Below are 13,821 nucleotides of genomic sequence, written 5' to 3'. Positions count from 1 at the left end.
TAGTACAGTTTAGTGCAAAATTTCATGTTAGTATGGTTTGCTTATGTTCTGCTCATACTCATGATAAAGTCTTTGTCAGGTGTGATGGTAACTGGATCAGTTTTTTTTTACCATCTCTGTCCAGTTGAATGACATTTGGTGGGTTGCAGTTCGCAATCCGAGAATAGTTTGAAGAAAGTATCATCAGCTGTGTTACAGAATTGATATTGTTGCTTTCTAACATGCTGTGACTGCATCACCTTTCATGTGGCAGAGAGGAATTCTCTGTGTCAGTATTGTTGTTGTGATATGTGTTAATATTCAAATTGTTCTTAAACACTTGTATTGTTTGTATTGTATTGTATTGTATTTATTGGTCCAGTAAATCTTACATGTACAGTACAGCACATCAGATATTGGACAGGTCAAAGTATATCTTACAATTAAAACACTTTAGAAACTAGAAAATTATGTTCACAAAATTTTACAGCACTTCATATACTGGGCAAGTCAATGTGTAAGTTATAATTAAACCACATTAGAAACTTGAAGTTTACAACTGAATACATGTATAAGCCAATATTAATGATTACAGTATTTGCATGATCCTCACTTAAGCTCTACGGATTTTTGAGGAACTCTTCTACACTATGAATTGACATGTACACTAGAGAATTACATTCACAGAATTTTACTTCATATACTAGGCAAGTCGGTATACAACTTATACTTGAATCCCATTAGAAACTTGAGAATTACATCTAAATGTATTTATAGGCCAGTATTAATGGTTACAGTATTTGCATAATCATCACTTAGACTCGAGGATTTTGGAGGAACTCTTCCACGCTATAAAAGCAATGTGTCAACAGATATTCTTTTAATGCTGCTTTAAAATTTTTTACATCAGTATTTACTTTAATTTCTCTTGGTAATTTATTGTAGATAATTTTTCCATGGTGTAATGTTCCTTTTTGGCACAAACTGGTTTTTGTATGGAGTACATGAAAGTCAGTTTTATGTCTTGTATTATGATGATGAACATTTTCATTTTTGGGGAGGATACTAGGATTTGTTATTGTATATTTCTTTATAAACATTGCACTTTCAAATAGGAAAATACATGGAAGGGGAAGAATCCCCATCCTTTTAAATAATGGTCAACATGGTTTTTTCCTTTTTATTCCAGCCATGATTCTCACTATTCTTTTTTGCATCCTGAAGAGTTTTAGGCAGGATGGCGAGTTACCCCAAAAAGTGATCCCATATTTTAGGACAGAATGTATATTAGAATAGTAAACTGTCATTAGACAGTCCTTATGACAGCAGTTTTCTAGCACTCTTATTAAATAACACATGGTACTTAGCTTCTTTAATATGTTGTCAATGTGAGTTTCCCATCTAAGATTATCCTGTAGCCAGACCCCCAGAAATTTTGTATTAGGCACACTTGCAATATCTGTGACATCTGAATTCTTATATCCTCTTCAGTGTTTCTCTTGACATTATGAAAATTTAATGCTACTGTTTTACTTTTATTTATTGTTAGTTTGTTTTGGTTGAACCAGTTTACAACATTTGTTAATGCCTCAGACAGTCTTGTCTGTAGTATCTCTGCAGTCTTCCCGCTGACTAATATGCTTGTGTCATCTGCAAACTGGATAGTGCTATGGTACTGGTTGGTTGATGTTAGGTCATTTATATATATCAAAAATAGGATGGGGCCCAGTACCGAGCCCTGCGGTACTCCATATTTTACTGCTTTATAATCAGAATAGTGTCTTGTTGATTTATTTTCTTTGTGAAAATGTATTTCTACTACTTGCTTGCGGTCAGTAAGATATGATCTAAGCCAGCTGTTAGGCATACCTCTGATACCAATTCTTTCAAGCTTCTGCAGCAATAAGGTGTGGTCTATGATGTCGAAAGCCTTAGACAGACCAAGGCATATGCTAGTTACTTTTTGTCCACTATCGATTTTTTTGAGTACTTCAACCAGAAATTCATATATTGCTGTTTCTGTTGATCGGCCTTTCTGGAAGCCATGTTGGGTTGTGAATAATATTTTGCACTTTTCTAGAAAATCTAGCAACCTCTTATGAAAAATTTTTTCTAGTATTTTCGAAAATGTAGATAGCAAGACAATAGGTCTATTATTGGCTATGTCTTCTTTCTTGCCCTTTTTGAACAGTGGTTTTAGTTTCACTGTCTTTAAGCAGGAAGGAAAGACTCCATTTGTTAATGAACTGTTGAAAATGCGGGCTACTGGTATTGCAATGAGGTCACCCACATTTTTAATGACATAATCTGGAATCTCATCAACACCTGTTGAAAATTTTGTTTTTAACTCTCTAATTGATAGCATAATTTCCTTAGGGTTGGTTGGAGTTCGAAATAGGGAGTTGCAGTTTCTATTTTGATTTGATGGTGTTGTAGCAGGATTTTTATTTGAAGATTTTATGTCAGAGAGTAATTTTTCACTAATATTTGCAAAGTATGTATTAAAAGCATTGGCTACTTCTTCTGGATTTGTAATTTTTTTGCCATCTTGGATTACCTGGAGATTTAAATTTTTGGAGGTCTCATTTCCTACTTGTTCTCTGACTATCTTCCACATGGCTTTCATTTTGTTCCTGGCCATTTTTATACAGGGTGATTCAAAAAGAATACCACAACTTTAGGAATTTAAAACTCTGCAACGACAAAAGGCAGAGCTAAGCACTATCTGTCGGCGAATTGAGGGAGCTATAAAGTTTCATTTAGTTGTACATTTGTTCACTTGAGGCGCTGTTGACTAGGCGTCAGCGTCAGTTGATGCTAAGATGGCGACCGCTCAACAGAAAGCTTTTTGTGTTATTGAGTACGGCAGAAGTGAATCGACGACAGTTGTTCAGCGTGCATTTCGAACGAAGTATGGTGTTAAACCTCCTGATAGGTGGTGTATTAAACGTTGGTATAAACAGTTTACAGAGAATGGGTGTTTGTGCAAAGGGAAAAGTTCTGGACGGCCGAGAACGAGTGATGAAAATGTAGCACGCATCCAGCAAGCATTTGTTCACAGCCCAGGAAAATCGACTCGCAGAGCTAGCAGAGAGCTGCAAATTCCACAATCAACTGTATGGAGAGTCCTACGACAAAGGTTAGTTATGAAACCTTATCGTCTGAAATTGGTTCAAGGACTGTCTGCAGCTGATAAGATTAAAAGAATCGATTTCTGTGATTTTATCCTTGCTCAAATGGAAACAGATGAATCTTTCGTTTCAAAGATTGTGTTTAGTGATGAAGCAACTTTCCACACTAATGGGAAAGTCAACCGTCACAATGTCTGTATATGGGGCACTGAGAATCTGCGGGAAACAACTCAGTATGAACGTGACTTGCCTAAGGTGAACGTTTTCTGTGCCATTTCAGCCAATAAAGTTTTTGGTCCCTTTTTCTTCGAAGGTGCTACTGTAACTGGACTACAGTATCTGGAGATGTTAGAGAATTGGCTGTTCCCTCAGCTCGAACAAGAAGCACAACAATTCATATTTCAGCAGGATGGAGCGCCACCACATTGGCACTTATCTGTCCGTAACTACCTGAACGTCAACTACCCGAGGCGATGGATCGGCCGCCAGGCAGCCCGTGACAGAGCACTTCATCACTGGCCTCCAAGAAGCCCTGATCTTACCCCCTGCGATTTTTTCTTATGGGGGTATGTTAAGGATATGGTGTTTCGGCCACCTCTCCCAGCCACCATTGATGATTTGAAACGAGAAATAACAGCAACTATCCAAACTGTTACGCCTGATATGCTACAGAGAGTGTGGAACGAGTTGGAGTATCGGGTTGATATTGCTCGAGTGTCTGGAGGGGGCCATATTGCACATCTCTGAACTTGTTTTTGAGTGAAAAAAAACCTTTTGAAATACTCTTTGTAATGATGTATAACAGAAGGTTATATTATGTTTCTTTCATTAAATACACATTTTTAAAGTTGTGGTATTCTTTTTGAATCACCCTGTATGGTGATCATTTGTTGTTTTTTTAGCTTCTTTTATGACTGTGTGAAGCACTCTCTTATAATTCTTGAAATACACCAGAAATTCTTCTGTAACATTTTGTGTTTTTGAGATTTCATGAAGTCTCCTCTTTTCAGCACATGATATTTTAATGCCTTTCGTCTGCCACGTAACATTTCTTTTTTTAGTTTTTAATGTTTGGTTTTTAACTGGAAAAGAAATATTGAAATAATGGGAGAATATTTCCATGAACATGTCAAACTTTTTACATGTGTCCTCATAGTTGTCTATATCATTCCATGTTTCTTTTTTTAGTTAGTGCCTGAAGTGTTCTAGGTTGTGCTTGCTAAAATTTCTACCTTTTCTTGTCATTTGTTGTTCAGTATTTCCTGCAGTCTCTACTGGAAATTCAATAAACTGTGCCTAATGATCACTGAAACCTGTATTCATATTTCCAGATTTGTATAAATATTTATCTGTATTTATCAGTATCTGATCTATAGCACTGCTTGCCGATTTGGTGACTCTGGTGGGGGATTTGATAGTTGTATGTATATTGTAGGTTTTCAATAAGGCCTCAAGGTTTAATCTGTCTTTTGAGTTCTTGTTGAAATCTGTATTAAAGTCACCACATATGATGGTTGTTTTACTAACTATTTTTATACTGTTAAGTGCCTTCTCAAGATTTTCAATGAAAGTAGTTACGTTTCCATCTGGGCTTCTATATATGCAAATAACAATTATATTTAAATTTGTCAGTTGTGTAGCAGAAATTTTGAAGTTTTGCTCTTCCCCTAGCTGGTTAGTGAACTTTAAATTATCGTGTTTGACGTCCTCTATAACATATATGTATGTTCCTCCATGCATGGAGGTTTTCCTACAAAGAAAAGATGAAAGGGTAAAGCCCTCTATCCTTGTGTGATGTAACATATTTTCTGATAACCAGTGCTCACTAACACATATAACAGACACTTCTTTTAGTTCATCTGATAACAATATTTCTATCTCACTAACTTTATTTGATAAGGATTGTACGTTTTGGTGCAGGAGCATAAATTTTGACGATGACTTATTTACTACGTTGTTTTGGCCTACCTTATGTTCAATAGCTGCACAGACATATCATTTTTAACACTTTTAGAAATGAAGTTTTCTTTCCAGAGTGATGTTTTAGAAGATGAAATCAACATTTCTCTGGAATCACTTGCCATAAAAACGTGGTTCTTTCCTGTTTCGTGTTGGGCGAGTTGACTTGTAGTGTGATGGCGTTTCTGCTGTAATTTTTGGAGTTGTAATTTGAGGAACTGCAACTAGGCTAGATGGGGATCCTCTTCTTGCTGCTTCAACACTTCCTGACGTCATTGGAGTAATATGCTCTTCATTTGAAATTGGTGATTCTGGCAAAATTTCACATAATGTGCTTTCCAATTGTTTCACTTCAGGTTTAATAAGTTTATCCAAAGTGTCCTACTGAGTTAAAAGTTCAGCAGCTGAATGAAGACTGCGCCATTTGTTTTGGTCCTGAATGTGAGTTCACATTGCCCAGTACTTAATATTTCTATATGTTTACTTGGAATTTCACTATCTATGATAACAATAGAAGGTAATGCACATGGTACTGTTTTGTTGTATGCTGACCTAGTGATGTTCTGCTTCACTAATGTGCAGTTTTATATTACAACTGTATTGTGGTTGCAATAAAATTTCATTTAATATGCTCTGAGATAGATTTACTTTGGGCCCGATGTTCTTCTCCAAAGCATCATTCTTAGAAGGGTATTCAATAGGTGATGTCTGTTGTCTCTGAATCTACATCTCTACTGCAATTGCTGAACAGTTCATCGAGTGTGTCTTTTCATTGGTCCATCTGACCACTCACATTATCCATTGCTCCCTTCATTTCAGAGATCACTTCCCTTATCTTATGTGATATTTCATTACTTACAGTTCGCATTTTTTTAAACATTGGTAGACTTCTCACTTGTTGCAGTCAACATTTCATTAAAGTTAATAGACATTTATTTAGTGTTACCAGCTATTTCACTACATTTAGGTGAAAATACATCTTTTGGTTTACTTGATGTCTCAATTGACAAGTTACATGACAACTGATTTTTCATTTTGTTGTGCTGGCAAATTAGTTACAGTGGAAGGCATTTTATTGTGTGTGGTTGAAAATACGTTTTATATTTCAATTGAAATTTGATCTGACATCTTTGGTGTCAAGTCGTCTGATATCTCATTATGCTTAGTAGGCATTTGATTTGATATTCCACTGAAATGAGTGGCTATTAGATTTGGTAGTAGTGGTAAATTCCTATGGGACCAAACTGCTGAGGTTATCGGTCTATTAGACTTGACATTTCTAACATTTGATTTTTTGCATCTGACATTTTAGTATTTCTAATGAATATCTCATAATGTATTTCAGATGACATAGCATTTTTCTGTTCTAACACATCATTTTGAGTACACATTTCATTACATGTAGCAGAAATTTTATCTTTAGAAGTGGATATATTAGCAGATATTTCACTACATAATTCAGATGACCATTATTTCAGGACATTCATTAAACTGAAAACTGTGGAGTACTCATATGTAGTACTTGACTGGTGATAGTTATGGGTACAGAATTCATTACAGTATTATATTGTGTTGCGGGATCCATGGAAATTAATTTTCCGATCTTTCCCATGACAATGTGATATGATTGAGATTACATGTTTTTAAGTGTAGCATAATTAAGTGAATTTAGAAAACAAATAATTAGTTCCAGTGAGTGAGAACATTCTTACAATACAAAATGGCTACACTAAAACAGTGAAATATCACCATGCCATTACACACTCCCGCAACATGAATTCCTCCATCTTGTACAATGCATTACATACTTTTGCTAACCACTTGAAAATGAAATTATTTATCTTATGGTCATAAGCAAACATTGGATGAGTACTGATACAACTCTGTACATAAGCTATTGTAATAGACTGTATTGTTCTTACCTGATATAATATAATGAGAGCAGCCAGCTATATTTCTCCTTTTTGGGTTTTAATTGTTATGGTTTGGCTCCAATAAAGATTTGATTTTTCCAGTTCCTTCTTCCCTGTTTACTCTTTTTTTTCCATTTTGTCACTGTTATCTCACAACAATAGGCATTTATCATTTGTGCGTGAAACAAAAACAGATTACAACAATGCAACATTATGAGACTCACAATATACATAAAATATTTTCCTAATTCATTCATATCCTGACTATGGGAGCCAATTGTAACAGTTTTAACACATACCATAAGTCAGGGTAAATTACAAGTGCTGTGTTGGGAGTGAAAATGACTGGTAAAATTTTTTAAAATGAGATATGCTTTAAACAGGACTCCCTCCATAGCTGATTCTGCACTTATTATTGCAACTACTGCATCTGAAGAATTATATGTAAGAGCAGAGTTCCCTATTAGATAGCAATAAGTTGAGTGATGTGAGACTGTGTAAAATTATAGTGCAATGTTATGAAAAATATCGCAGTGCACAGCACAAAAAATTGGACTTCATTTTAAAACAAATTAAACTGCAGGTTCTAAAATGAGGAAAGTAATGATTCATCTAGTAGTATGTGGAGGGCACGTTGTCAGCACATCACTGAATTTATGCTTCACATCAGTTATAAAAAGTTGAAACCTAAAATCCATACATATAAGTAGAGATACAGCAGAGGCATATCTAAATAATATTAACTTGCAATATAAACCAGAAGGTGACTGAAAATCTAGCAAAGATACATAAGTGATTATCTGATAACTGAGTCAATAAAAAATGAACCCTTTACAAGGTTCACCTCCATGACATATTCTTCACAAGAATCAGCTACTCAGCTACCACACCCATGAAAACATGTAATCTATGAATGTACTCATTGGATAGCCACCAAAACTCCCCAACAGGACAGTGTATCCATACGAGTTGTTAATATCAAGGTAAGCAATGTAACTCTCATACTCAGATGCTTTGAACTGTCCACCCATTCAAGAGTTATCCACCTTTGTGTGCCTATGCACACATTGACCAAGCCCCCACAAATCCCACATTAGAAAAATAACAGCGTATTGACATCAGTTAATAATTTAATGCCAACATATATCCTTTCCAACAGTGCATCCCAGTAAAGGCCTGACCCTGTATAATAGAAAGCAGAAACTAGAGTGTAAGTAGTATGCATACACTCTGGAATTTCTCAAAAATATCTGCTAGCAGTTGTACGTCTGTGTCCATATATTGCCTCGCCTAGATACCTAAGTCAGAGATGTTGAATTCCTGCCAAATATTCAACAGATGCTCATCCTCTGCATCATTATGGAATTGCTTACAAACGTACTAGTGAATTTGGTTATATTTGGCAATGCAGTTTCATTGAGTCTCTTCATTGAATCCAGGTATTCATAAGGAAAAACGCATTATTTGTCACGCCCTGAAACTTTGTATTATCAGGAAATGCAGCTCTAGTGAGGTGCATTTCCACTTGATACATTGTTTCAGCAAGTTTCTCAAGTGGCACTTTCATAAATAGAAGTGAGTCGAGGAACTGTGAGGTAATGTTCTGTCTCATCTGCTTGTAGAATGAAATGCATCTTCCAACACTCCCATGCAAGGCACTAACTTGATTGCTGCGCAAAACAAAACCATCCAAGGGCTGAATGATCTGCTTAAATTGTGCAATAAGACAGTTATGTGTTGTGGCACATGGTAGTTTCAGTTGCATGCATTGCATAACTTACCCTACCTGTCTAATAGCAGCCCACAACTATGACATTTGATGGCTTTCTTGTATAAAGCATTCTTCCCGTGTGAGTTGGTTGTGGGAATGTTGGTGGCATAAAAGCAGACAACATGCAGCTAAAGTTTTTTGAGCAGCCACCTCACAGGATTATCCCTGAAATACAATATGAAACGGTTTTTACTTGAGCTGTACTAGCATATATATATATATATATATATATATATATATATATATATATATATATATATATATATATATATATAACTTGATATGCAGCTGCATATGGTACATGCAGCTCTGTGAGAGTTGGATCGTGGGCAGTGGGGTCTCCCTCACATCATGCCACAGGAGCGAGTTGGCTTTCAAAATCAGTGTGTATTATGAAGTGGCAAAGCTCCTGGTGGTGGAAACTCTTAAACTTCAGAAACTTGTCTTCCTCAGTTGGCATTTCCACACATACTGGCTGGGGCAATCCGTCAGATGTTTCTCTAGACCCTCTCTTGTAGTAAAAGAATTGAGGCATCTAGAGGAAAAATGATGTCTCTGATGGTCCTTATTGATCATTGTGTGAAAAGTAAGCAGTACATATGTCATGCTGTCTGTCACATTTGGAGAGTTTTGGCAAATATGCATGTTTTGCACACTGATTGGCTACTTTGTGAAGGTACAGGAGACCGACAACTTTGTGCTTCACTTCTTTATTTTTATGCACATTTTGCCTTTCTGGCTCACTTTCCACTTTCTTCATGAGTAAGCATGAACTGAATAATGTGAGTTTTGCCTCTCAGATTTAGGTATATTCAAAAGTATCAAAGGGAATGAAATGACATTAAAAGTTGAATAGCCCACAAACATTGTTCATCCTGTATTCTTGTGGATGATGTGGGTTATTAGCATAATTTCTTTCACAAGCCAGTATCGACCACACATAGCAGAATTTTTCTTTAAGATTTTGAGCAATGGTACCTGCTATTTTGTCAGCTATATTCTTTGGAAGTTTGATAGTTATTAGGTCTACAACTTTGCCTCCGCTGTTTTGCAATTGTTGGCAGTAGCAGCAAGGGGGGTTTGGGTGGTTAGTCATAGGTGTAATACAATAAGCTTAGGCATCTGTAAACATAATGCCATAAAAATATTAGTCGATTTGTGATGGCACCATAAGGTTATCCTCGATTATGTACATCAACTTATGTACCCATTTCTCGCCATTTGTGGGAAGTTTTAATTTTCTGCTTTAATATGAAGAAATCTGTGGCTATGGCTCTTAAAATGCTGGGTAAGACCAATGGTGAGGGAACTATTAGTAGAAGAACATGCAGAGAATGTTTTCAACACCTTAAGAATTGTGATTATGATGTCAAAGACTTCTGATCATGTGAACAAGTGCAAAATTGAATTGATTCATGGATCCCCACAAAAGATATCCAGTTCTTCTGCCACAGGATTCGTATGCTATCTGAAAGATGGAAGAATGTTGTGGCCAGTGGGGGGGCGATTCTATGAATCATAATTGTTTTGTAAGTTTTTCACAATAAAGCCCTGAACTTCGAGAAAAAACAGAGGAGACCTAGTAGCTCCCTTATTTAATGGGACAAAAGGATGAGTCTGGACATCCAAGTAACAAATGGCTGAGTGCCTTACCAGACCCGGTTTCTTGCATTTTGGAGAGTATGACACTCAATATGAAATCACACAACCATTCAGTGATTGAGTAATCCCACACTATCATGCCAGCTTTCACCAGATACATTAATTCACAGTATAGTGGTGCTCCACATTTAATGGTGGGGTAATCTGCATTATCTTAAGATTTTGGGGAGCCTCCTTTCCAGAATGGGAATGCACTCTTTAAGGAAAAGGTTAGTTCAGTGTACCCTGCAGTAGAACTATCTATGTGGGTGTACAAGATCTGTTCCCTAAAAGTGCCTGCTATCACTGAAGAGGGTAATGCTGGTGTGCAACTGACCTAGCCCAGGAGCTGCTGCTATCTGACTGATGACTGTAACTAGATGACTCCATAGACTCTTTTGTAGATGGGGACTGCAGCCATGATGCTTGTAGGTAAGGTGATGGCTCTGCATAGAGGGAGTCCACCCATGATAGCCCCACACATGTGGATGTTGCCAAGAGGGACCTGGATGCAATGCTATCACTGTAGATGGTCCTGCAAGTGGGGACTGCAGTCACAATGGTCCTGGACACAGTGACAGGGCCATAGACAGCCATGCACATATGCAGTGTAGCCATGAGTGGCCTGGACATGTTGGTGGCAGTGCTAATACATGCCGTATAATAGGCTGGACACTGTGTTATTCCAGTTCAGCTGTATATAACTGTAAGGGTAAAATTTTCCATTATTTTTAAGAAAACCTTAGCATTTGTTAGTTTACAATCATCAAAAATACTTGAATCTTTCTTCAAGTTTTCTTTCATCTTGGTCTGCAGTGGCAATATAATGGATTGAGGTGTTTCTACCTGAACAGCTGTTTAAGCCACCTAACACTGATGTGCAGTGGTTGGAAGAGCTGAATATTCATACAGTTCCCATGAATTGAAAGATAATAGCAGCATAGGAGAGGAATTTAGTACCTTCAGGAATCGTAGGCACTCTTCCTCTAATATTAAAACATGCTACACTTTCCAGATGGCCTTCTTCAGCACAGTTTTATTTTCTTCAGTGTTAGGTTCTCCCTGAACATAACAGCCATGATCCATCACACTTCTCACTAAAATCTTTTCTTGTTTTGAGTTCATAATGACTCATCACTTATCTTTAAAGAATTCTGTAAGTATCTTGAGTGGTAAGCATACACTTAAGTAGAATGAGATTTTCACTCTGCAGCGGAGTGTGCGCTGATATGAAACTTCCTGGCAGATTAAAACTGTGTGCTCGACTGAGACTCGAACTCAGGACCTTTGCCTTTCGTGGGTAAGAGCTCTACCATCTGAGCTACCAAAGCACGACTCATGCCCAGTCCTCACAGCTTCACTTCTGCCAGTATCTTGTCTCCTACCTTCCAAACTTTACAGAAGCTTCTGTTAAGTTTGGAAGGTAGGAGACAAGGTACTGGCAGAAGTAAAGCTGTGGGGATGGGGCATGAGTCGTGCTTGGGTACCTCAGTTGGTAGAGCACTTGCCCATGAAAGGCAAAGGTCCCGAGTTTGAGTCTCAGTTGGGCACACAGTTTTAATCTGCCAGGAAGTTTCATATCAGCACACACTCCACTGCAGAGTGAAAATCTCATTCTGGAAACATCCCCCAGGCTGTGGCTAAGCCATGTCTCCGCAATATCCTTTCTTTCAGGAGTGCTAGTTCTGCAAGGTTTGCAGGAGAGCTTCTGTAAAGTTTGGAAGGTAGGAGACGAGATACTGGCAGAAGTGAAGCTGTGAGGACCGGGCGTGAGTCGTGCTTTGGTAGCTCAGATGGTAGAGCACTTGCCCGCGAAAGGCAAAGGTTCCGAGTTCGAGTCTCGGTCGGGCACACAGTTTTAATCTGCCAGGAAGTTTCATACACTTAAGTTGTCATATTCACGGTCTGTGAACCATCCTGCGTCTGTAGACAATTCATGTCAGAAGTAGATGCAGAAATGTATGTTTCAAGGGTTGATGTGAGACACAAATTTTGAGTGTGGTCAATTTTGATGCCATTCAGTTCATATCCTATTTCTTGAAACAGAATGATGTACATGGTACGCTTGAGTTGCGAAGTTGACATAAGCTCTCCATCCTTCATTAAGTACAACCCTTCTAGAAGAAGAAAACTATTGTTAAGAAATGTCAGTGTATCTGGTGTTGAATCAAAATTTGTGTCTCATTGTTACTATTAAATGTTGTTGAAGCAAATGGTTTGTGAGAAAGATATACCTGCTAGATGATTCAGTCACTGTGCTGAACTCGAGGTCCTATACTGACATCACTGCGGTAGTTTCAAACCATCACTATGAGAAACTTGAAATTCTCCCACCTTATCACACTGTGTTTCCATTATGAAGTGATGTACCAACAACTGTGTGTCAGCTTTATACTTGATGCCCATATTGCTCCAGGTGCAGACCTATAGCTATCTCCTTACCCTAAATACAGCTACATTTCCATCCTGATCTAGAATATTTATCCTGAGATGGTCAGAAGTCTGGACTGTCACTGGAAGATATGTTGGGTTGTGTAGAACTTGTATTATCTTGTATTGTGGGCCTACAATATGGTGGAACCTGTAGGTACTATGTATTAGCCAGTCGTTCAAGTAGGAATTCATAACAATATTACATTCAACATGGATTGTGCTTACCAGTAATATATTCACAAGTTCTGCTGACTTGTAAAATTTATCAGATTTCTTCTCTAAAACTTGACTCCTTGAGAAACCAAACAGTGGTCCTATTGAACCTACCTTATCTGCTCCATTGTTTTTACCTCTGTTTTAAATGTAGAATAGCATTCCAAACATCACCAAGGTGGACAATAAGCTTCATCTAGCAGGTGGGGAAGTTAAAGTGAATGCATCAATTCTGGATATCAGCTGATGTACATGCAGTTTGTTTCTATGCAGTCATCAAGAAAACATTCAGCAGAAATGTCCACAAGAAATGAACTGAAGTCTTGGTAAAGTCAAAAATAGTAGAAAACACGATTTTTGTTAGTAAAGTAATGGCACTATTCTGGCAGATATAAACCACCAAACAGCTCAAAATAGTACACATTATTTCTATTCATCTTAACACACATGAGCAAGTGAGTCCCAGATCCTCCTGCAACATCTAGGTTCACAATGCCACATTCTCTACATTTCCACATCATCTTTGCTTGTGTTTCCCCTATAAGCACTCAATGGAGACTTAGGATGTACTTTTTGTTTTGATGAATTTAAGTGGATCTTTATTTGTAAGTGGTCTGTCAAGTAATATGGTTATGACCTTTTTTTCTCATGAATAGTCTAAGCCCCTTCCTGTATAGTTTTAAACCTGGAGTGGTCACGTGGATTACATATGTAATCCACCTGTGGAAATTAAAATAAATTTGGAAGTCCAGAAGTGACAATGTTTCTGCTTTAAGATGGA

General features: G+C 37.4%; 1 long non-coding RNA gene across 1 annotated transcript in view; it reads left to right on the top strand.

The window, feature by feature from the left end:
• LOC126481163 (uncharacterized) overlaps positions 1 to 13,821 on the top strand; it is a 62,587-nt gene that overhangs the window by 23,001 nt on the left and 25,765 nt on the right. The gene's annotated exons all lie outside the window — the stretch shown is intronic.

Source organism: Schistocerca serialis, chromosome 5 (assembly GCF_023864345.2).
Source record: "Schistocerca serialis cubense isolate TAMUIC-IGC-003099 chromosome 5, iqSchSeri2.2, whole genome shotgun sequence".
Classification (NCBI taxonomy): domain Eukaryota; kingdom Metazoa; phylum Arthropoda; class Insecta; order Orthoptera; family Acrididae; genus Schistocerca; species Schistocerca serialis.
Note: the sequence above shows the minus strand (reverse complement) of the source record. Positions and strands in the feature narration are given on the sequence as shown.